Genomic DNA, 19,131 nt, shown 5'->3' with positions numbered 1-19,131 from the left:
TTTATGGAATTTAATAAAGTCGGACCTGAGTTCTGGATGCAGTCATGTCCCCAAGTGGAATTTCCTTTCTAGGAATTCTTTGAACAATGCCACTTGCTCCAGCTCTTCCGTTGTGGACTTCGTTGCATCGATCTCTTCTGGAACTTGGAAATATCTTGGCACCTGATAATATTCCGATGCCTCTGCCCCCGGGCTAACTTCATCTAGTTCGGGAGTATGTGTCCCCTATAATTGCTATGCCACGTGTTCCTTTCCTTTGCTACTGGAGACCGAAATTGTATTCATCTCCCTTATTGTCGGTTGATCACCCCTTATCTGCTTAATTCCTTCGGACATCGGAAACTTCAGCAATTGATGATATGTTGATGGTACAGCTTTCATCTCGTGCAACCATGGTCTTCCCAGAATGATGTTGTATTCCATATCACCATCTACCACTTCGAAAAGATTTGTTTTTATTACTCCTTCAGCATTCGTGAATAATAAAAAATTTTCCCGAGTTGTCACACTTCCAAGGTTGAATCCGGCGAGGAGCTTTCTGGCCGGAATAATACTTTCGGTGAGTTTAGCTTGCTCTAATACTCTTCATTGTATGATATTAGTCGAACTTCCTGGATCTACTAGAACATGTTTAATCTTAAAATCTAGCACATTTAAAGAAATTACCAGTGTGTCGTTGTGTGTTAGCAGCAATCCGTCTGCGTCCTCCACCACTCTCCTATTTTGGTCAAACCCTCTCCTTTAGGCAACTTCCCGACTTCTGCTATTCATACTTAACCTACTAGTAATAGACTCCCTTCCGCCATGTTCTTCCTTATCCTTCGCTGCCTAGTTGTTGCCTTAAATCAAAATCCATCTCTATAGAACTTGGATTAATAGACCACTACCAACTTTAAACCGTAAAAGTGATATCGTCTTCCCGAAGCCTTTTGCTATGCGTTATTGATACTTTCATCTTCTTTGCTGCTCAAAAGGTGACCCCGTTAATCTCGTTCCCTCCAAAGATCATGTTGATTGTTTGATATGGGGGATCTTCACATGCTTTCGAGGGTTCCGCGTTGTCCCGATTATGACCATAATTGTTCTTAGCTCGATCACTCAAGAATTCTTTGAGGTGACCATTCTTCAATAATGTTGCCACTTCTTGCCGGATGTGTCGACAGTCCCCTGTCTGGTGGCCATTCATCCAGTGGTATTCACACCACAAGTTGGGATCCCTCTGGCTAGGATCAGATCTCATCGGTTTCGGGAATTGTGCTTCTTTCATGTTTCTCATGGCCGACACCAACTCCATTATACTGACATTGAAGTTGTATTCTGATAACTTGGGGTAAGAAGGATCCCGTGACCCTGACGCTTTTTTATCCTACAGTGATCGATTATTCCAACCGCGATCAGTCCTCCTGTCAACGGCGATCCTGTCCGCTGTCTGAAAACCTCTGTTGCGGCCTTCAGTCCATTCGTAGGGCAAAAATCGGCCCCTCGAAGTCTGTCTGTCCGCGACATAATCATCCTTTGATTTTTCTCTGTTCTTTTCTCATCCTTTTGTTGATGAAGGAAAACCAACATGTTCATCTTCGATCCTTATTTTTGATTTGTACCGGTTGTAGACATCCGCCCAGGTCGTTGCTTGAAACTCGAGTAGGCTTTCCTTCAATTTTCGGGAAGCGTTTGAGCTCCTCGGATTCAATACCTTGGTGAATACTTCAGCCGCCTATTCATCCGGGATAGCCGGGAGCAAAATTCTCTCCTGTTGGAATTGGGTAACGAACTCTCGTAGCAGCTCGGACTCTCCTTGCGCAATCCTAAATATGTCGGCCTTTCGGGCATGTACTTTTCTAGCCCCAGCATGAGCCTTGATGAAAGAATCCGCGAGCATTTCAAAGGAGTATGGAATGCTCGGGTAACAGCGAATACCACGTCAAGGCTCCCCTCATGAGGATTTCTCCAAATTTCTTTAGCAACACAGATTCAATTTCGTGAGGAGCTAAATCATTTTCCTTTACCGCTGTTGTGTAGGTGGTAATATGCTCCTAGAGGTCTGAGGTTCCATCATACTTTGGCACTTCAGGCATTTTGAATCACTTCGGGATTAACTATGGTGCCGCACTTGGCTTGCATGGCAATTGAGTATACTTTTTCGAGTCCGAACCTTTCAACAATGGTGGCACGCCAGGGATCTGGTCCATCCTAGCGTTCACTTTCCTCATAAATCGTAAAAGTTCATTCTTGAAAGGATCATTCTCGTTATTGAGACCGGATCCGTTCCCCCTGCCCCATCGGAGCCATTTTCACCCCTGAGAGTGTTGTTGTCGACCCACTGTGTTGTTTGATTCGCTGGAGCCCCGGGAGGAATCGGATCTCATTTGTTTGCATTATTTGAAGCTCCAGACAGCGCCTGCTTCAACTCCGTCATAACCTTATCATGTCGCGTGAGGTGGACTAGAATGATCTCCTGTTGCTCTTGTAAGACCCTTACCGCGTCAACTTCATGTTCCTCATCAGCATCATCGGGAGTTGTCTCCCGAACATGTCGAGGATATTGCCCGTCATGCACCGGTGTGGCGCCATTTCCCTCATTGTGGGTGTCACTAATTGATTACTCGAATGACGCTGATCCCCTCGAATCTTTGGATTGTGCATGTTGTTAACAGTGTATCTGCCATTTCTTATGATTTTTTTCAGACAAAATAATTAAAATACGTTAATAAAAAAGGCAAGGATCAATTTAATTATATGGTTGACTAGGCCCCATAGTGGGCGCCAAACTGTTTACCCGTAAAACGGTACAGTTAAATTTATACGTAGTTTCTAGACAAATGAATTAATTTGATCTTAAAATAATAAAATAATCGAAGAATTATGCAATACTTAGCCTTAGGATGTAGACGAAACAGCAGAAGCAACAGTTCCGGGAACAGGGTTTCCGAGCACAACAACAATAAAATCAAAAAGTAAGAAAATAAAATGGTATTAAGCTTTGTATAGAATGTAGCGTAAGTTTGCAAGAAAATCCGTCCTCTTTACAATGATAACTGAGCTCTCTATTTATAGCTATGTCTAGGGAAGGAGATCCTAGGATCGTGCCCTTCTTTAATGTCAATTATGAGGGACATTGATGAAGATGTAATGGTGAACATAAATGCCAAATTCCCTGTAACGGGTAATTGCTCTTAATGCCATGGAATATTCTCTATTAAATGCTGCCGGGCGAAGAGCATTTATCACATCTTTATGAGCGTTATTCTTTCCGGTGACAAACGAAATAGTTGCCTTCGATCTTTGGTCATCCCCGTCTTGAGTTCCACGTTTGGACAGTCACGTGTAATAGCATATTTTACCATGTACAAATCTATAACGAAGAATAAAGAAAATCGAAGGAGCACCGACCAACATTATCAACTTTAGTTATAGTTCCCTACTTAGTCTTTCTTTATTTTTCATTTCTAGTTTTACTAAGATAATTAAGTTATGTATAATTAACTGATTATAGTTCTACGCCAGAGAATAATTCAAACACAAAATAAGTAATTAATGAAGAACTTCTCAAGATTCAATAAATGAAACTAAATAATAAAGTTTTAAATTAATTGCGGTTGTAATTTTATGTAAGATCTATTCACTTACGAAAGGTAAAACGTCAATAAATATTACGTGTTGAAAGTTAGTGCTTTATAATAGCTAGATAGATTGTGCATATATAAATTAGAGTTTTAATTTCCATTAATAAAATATTTTATAAATTATAATTTAAATAATTTTTTTTAGGAATTTGCTATAAAATATAACTTTATTTTTTAATATATTTCCGTATTACGTGCGTTGAGTATATATTTATAAAGTTCTTACTCTCTTTTATTCTATTGTTATATAAATAAATTTTGTTCTTATTACTATTAATACTTCAACTCAACGCCTTAAATATTAGTTTCTTTAAATTTTAGAATAATTTTAATACCTAATCAAAGCCTTTTCTAGCTTTTTATATCCTTTTTAACGTCCTAAATATTAGGACATGTTACATAATTCAAATAAAGAAAGATTTATAACCAAAATTATAGGATTTTAGAATCCTAAATATTAGAAAAATAATAAAATTATAATTTTGTCTAATGTAAACTCTATTTTTAAAGGGTAAAAAGGTTGAACGACATTTCTCTAAGGGCCTTCGTGCTTTTAATATAGTACTAGTTTCAGGATACGCGCTTTGCGTGTGTACCCCATCTCAATAAGTATTAAAATTTTAAAATATTATATAAATACTATTGAACTATGTATATATGACGTGCAATTATTTACTATCATCTCAAAATTATTTCTAAAATTTGATGTTGAGATAAAGAGTATAATAATTGCGGATATTAAAATAATTTATTCTAATTATAGTATTTATTAGAATGTTTATTTATATTTTGGTACATAAACTTTCTGGAAGGAGCATTTGACTAAATAGTAATGGACATGTTATTATATACCCAGATAATCAAATATATTATTTCACAAAACTTCCTCAATTTTTTTTTTACTAAGATAACTAAATTATATATAAAAAGAATTTGTCTTAACTCTATAACCAATTATAAATCTATAATCTATCTATACTATTATAAAAGTACTAAGTCCATGCGTGAAATATTGATCAGCTTTTTAATTTGTAACGATCCGGCAGGTCATTTTGAGAGTATTAGCCCCGAACCCCTATTTATTATTCCCTCTATTTTTTTTTTTGGATTTTGTGACTTGTCAGGGGGATTTGTTTTTGGTTTCGGAGTAAAATGGGACACATAGTCCCTAAACTGGGAGTTTAAGTTCTAGAAATTGACTGTAGTTCGAACTATGTGAAGATGACCTCGGAATGGAGTTCTGGTGGTTCCAATAGCTCCATAGGGTAATTTTGGTCTTAGGAGCGTGTTCGGATGTTGAATTGGAGCTCCGTAGGTCAATTTAGCGTCTATTAGCGAAAGTTGGATAATTGGATGATTTTTGGGAAAGTTTGACCGGAAGTAAACTTTTTGATATCGGGGTCGGTTTCCGATTTCGAAAGTTGGAGTAAGTCTGTAATGTCAATTCCGGGGTAAGTGATTTTTACTAAGTTTTGGTTAATTTCCATGATTATGTCTTTAATTTCTTTAATTAATTAGTGATTGGGTTGAGAAATTTGGGGGAAAATGGTGGAAGTTCTTAGACCGAAATTTTGGGAATTTAAAGGCGACTTGAGGTCGGATTTGAGTAATTTTGGTATGGTTAGACTCGTGGTCGAATGGGTGTTCGTATTTTTTGACTTTTACCTGATTCCGAGACGTGGGCCCGGGTCGATTATTTGGGGCGATTTTTCTATTCCTTGCTAAAGTCGTTGTTTCGTTATTTAAATTAGTTTCTTGAAGTCGTATTTATAGTATGTAATTGCTTTTGGCTCGATTTGGGCCGTTCGGAGTTGGAAAGTCGAGGGAAGGGCATTCTTATCGATTGATTGAGCGAGATTTGAGGTAAGTGACTTGTCTAACCTTGTAGGGGAAATACCCTTAGGATTTGGTATTGTTGCAATAATTTATGATATTTGAGCGCCATGTACGCGAGGTGACGAGTGCGTACACGGGATAATTATAGAAATTCCGGTTCTTGCTGAGTAGACTTCTTTTAAATTCCTTAACTGAGTTGCCTTAGCATGTGTAGTTGTTATGTTTAGCCTAGTATCGCATGTCTACGTGTCTTAACCTTTACTTGAAATTTGTGCAACATGCTCAGTTGAATTACATGTTTCCTTGATTATTGTATTCGGTCTTTTACTATTAGATTCATTGCTGTAAACCTGTTGTTCCATGATTTATGAGTTGCATATTTACTTTTTGGACTACAAGGCGGTACCTCGGGAGATCCCCCTGTCGTGTATTTACTTTTGGGACTACGAGGCGGTACCTCAGGAGATCCCCCTATTACATATTTACTTTTGGGACTATAAGGAGGTACCTCGGGAGATCCCCTTGTTGTGTATTTACATTTGGTACTACGAGGCGGTACCTCGGGAGTACCCCTATTGTTTACCTCTATTTGTTGTATTGTTATGTTTTCTGAAATTTCTCGTTGTTCACTTCTCAGTCATTTCATTGTATTATTATATTTTCTGTCTCATTTCCTTTTATTCCAGTAGGGCCCTGACATGACCTCATCACTACTCTACCGAGGTTAGGCTTAGCACTTACTGGGTACCGTTGTGGTGTACTCATACTACACTTCTGCACATCATTTTGTGCAAATCTAGGTTCCTCCTGCCAGGCCAGATACCAATGAGATGGACCGTACGTGGAGACTTCAAGATATATCTGCCAGTGTCTGCAGACCTCGGAGTCCCCATCTATCCTTATTATGTTGTTTTCCTTATTCTCTTTAGACTTTCATGTATAGAGACACTTAGTATTTTTTTTTAGAAACTTGTGACTTATTTCTACCGGGTTTGGGGAGTTGTAATTATTTGAATCGCAGTTTCTATGTATATATCATGTGTTGAGATTGAGTTCAGTTTTATATTCAGTTTTTCCGCAATTTGTTAGGCTTACCTAGTCTTAGAGACTAGGTGCCATCACGACATCCTACGAATGGAAAATTAGGGTCGTGACAAGTTGGTATCAGAGCACTAGGTTCATATGTATTATGAGTCACAAGCAGGTTTAGTAGAGTCTCGCGAATCAGTACGGAGACGTCTGTACTTATCTTCGGGAGGCTATGGAACTGTTAGGAAAAGCTTCACTTCTTTGATTCCTTATCGTACGAGATTTTGACTTCGGATTCTAAATTTTTGTCTTTCTATTCTCTCACAGATGGTGAGGACACATACAGCTGGATCAACGGACCAGACACCCGTGCCCCCTGCTAGAGCTGCGAGAGGATGGGGCCGGGGTAGAGGCCAAGGAAGTCCACGTGGTGCAGCCAGAGAACCCGCACGAGCTGCTACAGAGGAGCCACCAGTAGCTCCAGTTAGAGGGCAAGCACCTGAGACGTCTGTTACTGCACCAGCCCTCCAGGAGACTCTAGCTCAGTTTCTGAAAATGTTCAGCACCTTCGCTCAGGCAGGATTGATACCACTTGCTACTGCCACATCTCAGGCCGGGGGAGGAGCATCGACTCCCTCCACCCGTACCCCAGAGCAGCGGGTTCAGGTCGACCAGGTTCCAGAGATCATACCGATGCAGCCAGTAGCTCCAGTTAAGTTCGAGGTTAGGGCAGCAGTTTCTGAGGCGGAGCAGCTCAGGCTCGAGAAATACAAGAAGTACCACCCTCCAACTTTCAGTGGCTTGGTGTCAGAGGATGCCCAGGGTTTTCTTGAGGATTGCCATCATATCCTCCGTACTATGTATGTTGCGGAGACTAGTGGGGTTTTTTTACTATGTTCCACCTTAGAGGAGCGGCGTATCAGTGGTGGCGAGCATATGAGTTGGGTAGTCCAACCGAGACAGCTTCACCCATTTGGACTCAGTTCTCAGATATATTATTGAGGGAGTATATTCCCCAGAGTCTTAGAGATGCTTGGCGCATAGAGTTTGAGCAGTTGCACCAGGGTTCTATGAACATGTCAGAGTATGCGATCCGATTCAGTGGTTTGGCTAGGCATGCACCAGGCTTGGTTGCTACTGTTCAAGAGCGAGTTCGTCGATTTATTGAGGGGGCTCAACCCCAGTATTAGATTCAGCATGGCCCGAGAGTTGGAGATGGATATTGCATACCAGCAGGTAGTGGGGATCACCAAGAGAATGGAGGGTATGTTGATTAGGGAGAGAGAGGAGAGGAAGGCCAAGAGGTCTTGAGAGTCTGGCACATATAGTGGTACTCGTGCCCCAACTGCAGCTTGTCAGGGCAGGGGCTATATGGGTTGCCTTGTTCATTCAGCACTTCCAACCGCCAGTGGTGCTCCGGCCACTCCTAGGCCCTAGGATCCCTACTATGCACCGCCAATGTCCAGTGTACCACCTGTATGGGGTGCTTTCAGTGGTCAATCCAGTCGATCAGGCATGAGCCAGTCGCAGCAGCCACGTCCTCCGAGAGCTTGTTTTGAGTGTAGTGACACTCGTTATACGGTGAGGGATTGCCTCAGACTTAGGAGGGGTACACCTCCACAGATTTCTCAGGCACCGCGTGCTCCACCAGGTCCTCAGGATATGGTTACAGCACCAACTACCACCCCACCTGCACAGCCAGCTAGAGGTAAAGGTCGGACAGGTAGAGGTCGCCCTAGAGGGGGAGTCCAGGCCAGATATTATGCACTTCCTGCTAGGACGGAGGTAGTTGCATCTGATTCTGTCATCATAGGTATTGTCCCGGTCTGTCATAGAGATGCATCAATCTTATTTGTTCCAGGCTCCACTTATTCCTATGTGTCATATTATTTTGCTCAGTATTTGGTTGTATCCCGTGATTCTTTGGGTTCACCTGTCTATGTGTCTATACCCATGGGTGATTCTATTATTGTTGACCATGTGTACCGATCATGTTTTATTGTTCTTAGTAGTTTTGAGACCAGAGCCGATTTATTATTACTCAATATGGTGGATTTCGATGTTATTTTAGGTATGGACTGGTTGTCGCCCTATCACGTTATCCTTGATTGTCACGTCAAGGCGGTGACGTTGGCTATGCCAGATCTACCTCGGCTAGAGTGGAGAGGTACCTTAGATCATGTTCCTAGCAGGGTTGTCTCATTTCTTAAGGCTCAACGAATGGTTGAGAAGGGGTGTGATGCGTATCTGTCCTATGTGAGGGATGTTAGTGTTGAGACTCTTACCGTCAAGTCAGTTCCGGTAGTGAGTGATTATTCAGACGTATTTTCGGTGGATCTTCCGAGCATGCCGCCCGACAGAGATATTGACTTTGGCATTGATTTGTTACTGGGCACCCAGCCCATTTCTATTCCACCTTATCGTATGGCCCTAGCAGAGTTGAAAGAATTAAAGGAACAGTTGCAAGAGTTTCTCGATAAGGGCTTCATTCAGCCCAGTGTGTCGCCTTGGGGTGCTCCTGTCTTGTATGTAAAGAAGAAGGATAGTTCTATGTGAATATGTATTGATTATCGCCAGTTGAACAAGGTTACAGTGAAGAACAGGTATCTATTTCCATGTAATGATGAACTATTTGATCAGCTTCAAGGTGCCAGAGTGTTCTCTAAGATCGACCTGTGTTCAGGCTATCATCAGTTGAAGATTCGGGAGCCAGATATCCCGAAGACTACTTTCAGGACTCGGTATGGTCATTACGAGTTCCTTGTGATGTCTTTTGGGCTGACCAATGCTCCAGCAGTATTTATGCACTTGATGAACAGTGTATTTCAGCCCTATCTTGACTCTTTCATCATTTTGTTTATTGACGACATTCTTGTGTTCTCCCGGAGTCGGGAGGATCATGAGCAGCACCTGAGGACTTTGCTTCAGACCTTGAGAGAAAAGAAGTTGTACGCAAAATTTTCGAAGTGTGAGTTTTGGCAAGATTCACTGGCATTTTTGGGTCATGTGGTATCGAGTGAGGGGATTAAGGTAGACCCGAAGAAGATTTAAGCAGTGTAGAGTTGGACCAGACCATCCTCAGCTACGGAGATCTGGAGTTTTCTTGGCTTGGCGGGGTATTACTGTCGATTTATAGAGGGTTTCTCGTCTATTATAGCACTTAAGACCAGATTGACCCATAAGGGCGCTCCGTTCAGGTGGACCGAGGATTGTGAGGAGAGCTTTCAAAAGCTCAACACTACTTTAACTATAGCCTCGGTGTTAGTGTTGCCTACTGGTTTGAGGTCTTATACGGTATATTGTGATGTATCACATATTGGTCTCGGTGCGGTATTAATGCAGGACAGTAGGGTGATTACCTATGCGTCTAGACAACTGAAGGTGCATGAGAAGAACTATCATGTCCACGACCTTCAATTAGCAGCTATTGTTCATGCCTTGAAGACCTAGCGGCATTATTTGTACGGTGTCCCTTGTGAGGTTTTTACCGATCACCAGAGTCTACAACATCTGTTTAAACAAAAGGATCTTAACTTGCGGCAGCGGAGATGGTTGGAGCTGCTTAAGGATTATGATATCACCATTCTCTATCATCCCGAGAAGGCCAATGTGGTGGTCGATGCCTTGAGTCGCAAGGCATAGAGTTTGGGCAGTTTAATATATCTATCGGTAGCGGAGAGGCCTTTAGCCTTGGATGTTCAGGCCTTGGCCAACCAGTTTGTTAGATTGGATGTTTCCGAGCCGAGCAGAGTTTTGGCTTGTGTGGTTTCTCAGTCTTCTCTTTATGATCGTATCAGAGAGCGACAGTATGATGACCCCCATATGCTTGTCCTTAAGGACACGGTTCAGCACGGTGATGCCAAGGAAGTAACTATTGGAGATGACGGTGTGTTACGGATGTAGGGCAGGCTATGTGTGCCTAATGTAGATGGTTTGCGTGAGTTGATTCTCCAGGAGGCTCACAGTTCATAGTATTCCATTTACCCAGGTGCAGCGAAGATGTATCAGGACCTGAGGCAACATTATTGGTGGAGGAGGATGAAGAATGATATATTAGAATATGTAGCTCGGTGCCTAAATTGTCAGCAGGTGAAGTATGAGCATCAGCGACCGGGTGGATTTGCTTTAGAAGTTAGAGATTCCAGAGTGTAAATGGGAGCGGATCACTATGGATTTCGTTGTTGGGATCCCACGGACTCAGAGGAAGTTCGATGCAGTTTGGGTAATTGTGGATAGATTGACCAAGTCAGCTCATTTCATTCATGTGGTTACTACTTACTCTTCGGAGCAGCTGGCTCAGGTTTACATTCGCGAGATTGTCAGGCTTCATGGCATGCCGGTATCTATTATCTCTAATCGGGGTACACAGTTTAGATCACAGTTCTGGAGATCCGTACATCGTGAATTAGGTACTCGGCTGGAGTTGAGTACATCATTTCACCCTTAGATGGACGGATAGCCCGAGCGCACTATTCAGATATTGGAGGATATGCTTCGTGCGTGTGTGATGGATTTTGGGGGTGCTTGGGAATAGTTCTTGCCACTTGGGGATCCGTTTTTGCCACTAGTGGAGTTTGCCTACAATAACAGTTAGCAGACGAGCATTCAGATGTCCCCGTATGAGGCTTTGCATGTAGACGGTGCCGGTCTCCAGTAGGTTGGTTTGATCCGGGTGAGACTAGACTATTGGGTACAGATTTGGTTCATGATGCTTTGGAAAAGGTTAAATTGATTCACGATTAACTTCATCCAGCCCAATCCATGCAAAAGAGTTATGCGGATCGGAAGGGTCGCGACGTTGCATTCATGTTTGGGAAGCGTGTCTCGCTCCGAATTTCGCCCATGAAGGGTGTTATGAGGTTTGGTAGGAAGGGAAAGTTGAGCCCTAGGTATAACGGGCCTTTTGAGATTCTTGAGATGCTAACTGTTATTGTAGGCAAACTCGTCATGATGGCGCCTATCGTGATACTAGGCAAGCCGACCTTTCCAAAACACTTTCAAAATTTAACAGAAATGAATTAAGACATTTAAAAATAACCGAAGTTTTTCATAAAAATGGGGGTAAAACCCAAGTAATACATAAGTGCAGAAAAAAATAGCCCGACATCGGGTATCACTAAGTCATGAGCATCTAATAATCAATCTAGAAATAAAGTCTACTACAGTCTGTGCCAAATGCCAATACAAGAGAGAAAAGATAATAAGAAAGGAGAAACAAGGATTGCAGACGCCGGCAACTACCTCATAAGTCTCCGATAATCAGCCCCCGCACGAACTCATCGACCGCCAGAACCGTACACACCTGGATCTGTACATGAAGTGTAGGGTGTAGCATGAGTACAACCAACTCGGCAAGTAACAGAATTAAATAAGGAATTGAGAAGCAGTGACGAGCTATAAAAATACAGTTCATATCAAAAGTTTTCAGTAAAGAGTGAACATGCTTTCAAATCCAGTGGTATAAGTCATATCAGTTCGAGCCCAAGTAAAACAGATATGAATCTTCCAAAAATTTCACAACAATATCGGATAGCAACTAAGTGCAACAATAAATAAAAACAAGTATAGCCTCTCAAGGCAGCAGTCACTCAACTCATCTCATCAGCTCATACTCTCGGCTCTCAGCCCTCAATACACACTCTCAATAGGTACCAGCGCTCACTGGGAGCGTACAGACTCTGGAGGGGCTCCTTCCAGGCCAAGCATTATATTGTTGCGGCGTGCAGCCCGATGCAATTATATAAGTAGCCATAAGGCTCGTTGCGGCGTGCAACCCGATCCAAAGTCCATAAATAGCCATAAGGTTTGTTGCAGCGTGCAACCCGATCCATATACCCTCACATAGTTCACAGCTCGACACCCAGGCCCTATCTCAGTCACTAACCTCTCCAGCCCCTCGGGCTCACAGAATATCATGATAATCGGCCCAAACAAAGAATACAACAAGTATCAACAAGAAATGAGAGGGAACAGAGATATAATACACAAGTAAGACTGTGATTGAGTACAAGACAGTAATTAGCAGTCAATTCAACAAGTATAGGACCGTTGCGGGTCCCAAAAGTGATATCATAAGGCCTAAGCATTGTTTCTAATATGAAAGGCAGTCAATTGCTCAAAGGCAAGGAAAAATAAGTAATAACAATGGCTATTCGACTTTACAGTCTCACAGGACGGACCAAGTCACAATCCCTCACGGTGCACGCTCACACGCCCGTCACATAGCATGTGTGTCACCTCCAAACACTCACATCATATCAATCCTCGCGGTTTCATACCCTCAAAACCAGATTTAAAAATATTACTTACCTCAAATCGCGCAAAATCCAACTCTGCAATGCCTTTGTCCCTCGAATCAGTCTCCAAATGCCCCGAATCTAGCCACAAGCAGTACGAGATAATTAATATAAGCTAAAAGAATCAATCCCACAAGAAAAACACGAAATTATAAGCCAAAAATCCGAAATTGCCCCCCCCCCCCCCCCCCCGTGCCCACGGCTCGAAATCCAACAAAAGTCATAAAACCCGAAACCCCATTCACTCACGAGTCTACCCATACCAAATTTACTCCAATCCGATAACAAAATCTCACTCAAAACCCCAAAAATCTAACTCAAGAACACTTCATCTTCTTCCCCAATATTTCACCCCAAATCACAAATTAGATGATACAATTAAAGATATAATCATGGGTTTTAACCAAAACCAAGTAAGAATCACTTACCCTAATCAATTCCACAAAAGTCCCTTCAAGAATTGCCCAATTCCGTGTTCTCTAGCTCAAAATATGCAAAAAGTGGCTCAAACCCTTGTTTTTGAAATTAATATTGTTTGCCGAGATTTCCTTCTTCGCGAACGCGACCGTCCTCTCGCGTTCGCGTAGACCAACTCAAACTACCTCTCAACTTAACTCTTCGCGAACACGACCTACGCTTCGCGAACGTGAAGCTTTGCAAACTCAGACCTTCGTGAACACGTCCCTCACCTCGCGAACACGTAGAACAAAAGACTGGGGGTCCCCAGCTACCTCACTTCCCTTCGCGAACGCTACACCACTCACGCGTTCGCGATGCACACACTGTCATACCTTCGTGTTCGCGATGCACACACTAGCATACCTTCGCATTCATGTCCTTTCCTTCACGGACGCATAGAGAAAAATCTCACCAACTCAGAAACACTCTTCGCGAACGTGAGGCTCCTCTTGCGAACGCATAAGAGGAAACCAAAAAAATGCAACAGCAGATATCAGCTATCTCACCAAGGCCAAAAATGATCTGTTAACCACCCGAAACTCACCCGAGGCCCCCGGGACCTCAACCAAACATACCATCATGTCCCAAAACACTATACGAACTTAGTCGAATCCTCAAACCACCTCAAATAATATCAAAAACATAAATCACCCTCCGATTCAAACTTAATGAACTTGAAACTTCCAATTTCTACAACCGATGCCGAAACCTATCAAACCACATCCGATTGACCCCAAATTTTGCACACAAGTCATATTTGAAATTACGGATCTACACCAACTTCCGGAATCAGAATCCGGCCCCGATATCAAAAAGTCAACCCCCCGGTCAAACTTCCCAAAATTTGACTTTCGCCATTTCAAGCCTAAATTAGCTACAGATCTCAAATTCACAGTCCGGACACACTCCTAAGTCCAAAATCACCCAACGGAGCTAACAGAACCGACAGAATTCCATTCCGGAGTCATCTTCACATACTTCCGACTACGGTCAAAATCCTGAGACTTAAGCTTCCGTTTTAGGAACTAAGTGTCCCGAAACACTCCGAAACAAAAAATAAGACCTCCCGGCAAGTCACTTAAGAAAAAACATATACAGGGAAAATAGTAAATAGGGGATCGGGGCTAATATACTCAAAACGACAGGCCGGGTCATTACATCCTCCCCCTCTTAAAACAATCATTCCTCCTCGAACGAGCATAGAGACATACCTGAAGTGGTGAAAAGATGAGGATAACGGCTGCACATATCATGCTCGGTCTCCTAAGTCGCCTCCTCGACCGGCTGACCCCTCCAATGAACCTTCACAGAAGCAATACTCTTCGACCTCAGCTTTCGAACCTGCCTATCTAAGATCGCCACCGGCTCCTCAACATAAGATAAATCTTTGTCCAACTGGACTGAACTGAAATCCAACACATGAGACGGATCGTCGTGATACTTCCAGAGCATAGAAACATGGAATACTGAATGAACTCCTGCTAGACTGGGAGGCAAGGCAAGCTCATAAGCAACCTCCCCAACACGTCGCAATACCTCAAATGGACCAATAAACCTCGGGCTCAACTTGCCCTTCTTTCCGAACCTCATAACACCCTTCATGGGTGACACCAGGAACAAGACCCGCTCTCCAACCATGAATGCAACATCGCGAACCTTCCGATCCACATAACTCTTCTGTCTGCACTGGGTTGTATGTAGTCTATCCTTCTCCAGAGCATCCTAAACCAAGTTTGTACCCAATAATCTAGCCTCGCCCGGCTCGAACCAACCCACTGGAGACCTACGCCGCCTACCATATAGAGCCTCATACAGTGCCATCTGGATGCTCGACTAGTAACTGTTGTTGTAACCAAACTTCGCTAGAGGCAAGAACTGATCCCACGAACCCCCAAACTCCATCACATATGCACAGAGCATATCCTCTAATATCTTAATAGTGCGCTCGGACTGTCCATTCGTCTAAGGGTGAAATGTTGTGCTCAACTCCACTCGAGTACCCAACTCATGCTGTACGGCCATCCAAATTCGTGATGTAAACTGCGTACCCCGGTCAGAAATGATAGATACCGGTACGCCATGAAGCCTGACGATATCGCAGATATACACTCGAGCCAGCTGCTCGGAAGAATAGGTAGTCATCACAGGAATGAAATGAGCTGACTTGGTCACCCGGTCCACAATCACCCAAACTGCATCAAACTTCTGCTGAATCCGTGGAAGCCCAACAACGAAATCCATAGTGATCCGTTCCCATTTCCACTCCATAATCTCTAACTTCTGAAGCAACCCACCTGGTCGCTGATGCTCATACTTCACCTGCTAGCAATTTAGACATCGAGCTATATACTCCACTATGTCCTTCTTCATTCTCCTCCACAGTAATGCTATCTCAAGTCCTGATACATCTTCGCGACACCCGGATGAATAGAATACCGCAAACTGTGAGCCTTCTAAAGAATCAACTCACGCAAACCATCTACATTGGGCACACATAGTCTGCCCTGCATCCTCAATGCACAATCATCCCCAATAGTGACATTCTTAGCATTGCCGTGCTGGACTGTGTCCTTAAGGACAAGCAGATGGGGGTCATCATACTGGATCTCCCTGATACGATCATAAAGAGAAGACCGAGAGACCACACAAGCCAATACTCGACTCAGCTTAGAAACATCCAATCTAACAAACTAGCTGGCTAAGGCCTGAACATCCAATGCCTATGGCCTCTCTGCTGCTAGAAGATATGCTAAGCTCCCCAAACTCTCCGCCCGGTGACTCAAGGCATCGGCCACCACATTGGCCTTCCCGGGATGGTACAAAATGGTGATATCATAGTCTTAAGAAGCTCCAACCACCTCCGCAGACTTAAGTTAAGATCCTTCTGTTTGAATAGATGCTGCAAACTATGATGATCAGTGTAAATCTCACAATGGACCCCGTACAAGTAGTTCTGCCAAATATTCAAGGCGTGAACAATAGTTGCTAACTCAAGATCATGGACAAGATAGTTCTTCTCATGGGTCTTCAACTGGCGTGAAGCATAAGCAATCACTCTACCCTCCTGCATCAGAACACATCCAATACCTTTCTGCGAGGCATCATAATACACTGTGTAGGAACCAGAAGCTGATGGCAGAACTAGAACTGGAGTAATGGTCAAAGCAGTCTTGAGCTTCTGAAAGCTCTCCTCGCACTCATCCAACCACCTGAATAGAGCACCATTTTGGGTCAATTTGGTCAAGGGCGATGCAATAGATGAAAAACCCTCCACAAAATGATAGTAATAGCCCGCCAAACCCAGAAAGCTCCTAATCTCCATGGTTGAGGATGGTCTAGGCCAACTCTGCACCGCCTCTATCTTCTTCAGATCCACTTGAATACCCTCGTTGGACACCACATTCCCCAAGAACGCCACTGGATCGAGCCAAAACTCACACTTGGAGAACTTTGCATAAAGTTTCTCCTCCCTCAATCGCTGTAACACAATCCTCAAATACTGAGTATGCTCCTCCTGGCTAAGAGAGTACATCAGGATATCATCAATGAATACAATAACGAATGAGTCCAAATAAGGCTGAAACACACTGTTCATCAAATGCATGAACGTTGCAGGGGCGTTAGTCAGCCCAAAAGACATCACGAGGAAATCATAATGGCCATATCGGGTCCTGCAGTTGGTGATACCCTGACCTCAAATCAATCTTGGAGAACACCCTCGCCCCCTGAAGCTGGTCAAATAGATCATCAATACGTGGCAAAGGATATTTGTTCTTGACTGTGACCTTGTTCAACTGCCTGTAGTCAATTCACATCCTCATAAAACCATCTTTCTTCTTTACAAATAGAACCGGTGCACCCCAAGGTGACACGCTAGGCCGAATAAACCCCTTATCAAGGAGTTCCTAAAGCTGTCCCTTTAACTCCTTCAACTCCGTCGGTGCCATACGATACGGTGGAATAGAAATAGGCTGAGTGCCCGGCACCAAATCAATACCGAAGTCAATATCCCTGTCAGGTGGCATGCCCGGCAGGTCTGCAAGAAACACATCAGGAAAATCACACACCACCGGAACAGAATCAATGGCAGGAGTCTCTGCACTAACATCCCTCACAAAAGCCAAATAGGATAGACAACCCTTCTCAACCATCCGCTGAGCCTTCAAGTCTGAAATCACTCTACTGGGAACATAGTCTATAGAACCGCTCCACTCAACCCTCGGCAACCCCGTCATCGCCAGCATCACAGTCTTAGCGTGATAATCTAAAACAGCATGACATGGAGACAACCAATCCATACCCAATATCACATCAAAATCGACCATACTAAGCAGCAAAAGATCCACTCTGGTCTCCAGACCCCTAATAGTCACCACACAAGACCGATATACGCGGTCTACAATAATAGTATCGCCCACAGGAGTAGATACATGAACAGATGAAACTAAAGACTCACGGGGCATATCCATAAAATGAGCGAAATACGAGGAAACATATGAATAAGTGGAACCAGGGTCAAATAATACAGAGGCATCTATGTAGCAAACTGAGACAATACCTGTAATCACAGCATTTGAAGCAATGGCATCTGGTCTGGAAGGGAGGGCATAGAAACGGGCCTGTCCACCCCCTGATCTGCCTCCCCCTCTCAGGCGACCCCTAACTGACTGGGCTCCACCCCGAGATGGCTGAGCGGGTGGTGAAGAGACTGGTGTTGATGTCGTAGACTAGCTCCTCTGCTAAGCCGGACCTCCCGTAAGGCGGGGACAATGTCTCCTCATAGCAACTCCCTGGTGCTGGTGCTGGGGAATGAAGGGAGCCCCGAGCACATAGATGACCCGATGAAGCACGTGACGAACTTTGAGCTGGGAGGGCACTGAGAGATAAATGGCCCTGCTGAAAACTGTGTGAACCATGGCCAGATAGGTGAGCCGTCTGAGCATGTCTGAAAGGACGATCCCTACCGTGATGGAATTGTCCCCCAGAAGGAACACCGCTAAATCCACCCTATCCACGAGGCCTTTTGGCCTCCCTCTCAACCTTCTCCTAACTGCGAACCATCTCAATCTGATGCGCAATGTCGACAACCTCATGAAAAGTAGCCCCAGACACTCTCTCTCTAGTCATAAACAATCACAGTTGAAAAGTGAGGCCATCTATAAACCTCTTGATCCTCTCCTTGTCTATGGGAACTAACCAGATAGCATGATGGGCCAACTCCGAGAATCGCATCTCATACTACATCACAGACATATCACCCTGACAAAGCTGCTCGAACTGTCGCAGCTCCTCTCTGCGGGACTGTGGTACGATCTTCTCCAGGAATAGACCGGAGAACTACTGCCAGGTAAGGGGTACTGCGTCGACCGGCCTACGCCTCTCATAAGCCTCCCACCAACTGAAGGCAGCCCCAGAGAACTGAAAAGTAGTGAACGAGACCCCACTGGCCTCTAGAATACCTGTTGTATGGAGTATCCTCTGACATCTGTCCAAGAAACCCTGTGTATCCTCTCCCTCGGTACCACTGAAAGATGGAGGCTGGAGTCTCCCAAACATCTCCAATCTATGTTGCTTATCCTCAGGCATAACAGGAACCACATAGTCTTAAGCAGCTACAACCAGCTGGGCTGGTGGTGCCCCCAGTGTCTGGAATCCCTATACCACCTGCTCTGGTGTGCGGGCAGCGGGAGTTTGAGCGCCTCCCCCGGCCTGAGAAGTGGCTGCTGCAGCCGCAATAGAGACCTCCTGAGCAAGACTGGTACACGCGGTCAGAATCTGAGCTAAGGCCTCCTGAAGTCCTGGAATCACAATAGGCACAGGTGGTGCCTGGGCTGGAAGTTGTTGGCATAAAATAGCTCTAGTTGTAACCTTTTGACTCTTGTGTTGAC

The sequence above is a fragment of the Nicotiana tomentosiformis genome, chromosome 12 (assembly GCF_000390325.3).
Source record: "Nicotiana tomentosiformis chromosome 12, ASM39032v3, whole genome shotgun sequence".
NCBI lineage: Eukaryota > Viridiplantae > Streptophyta > Magnoliopsida > Solanales > Solanaceae > Nicotiana > Nicotiana tomentosiformis.
The sequence above is the reverse complement of the archived record's forward strand: the minus strand, read 5'-3'. Positions refer to the sequence as shown.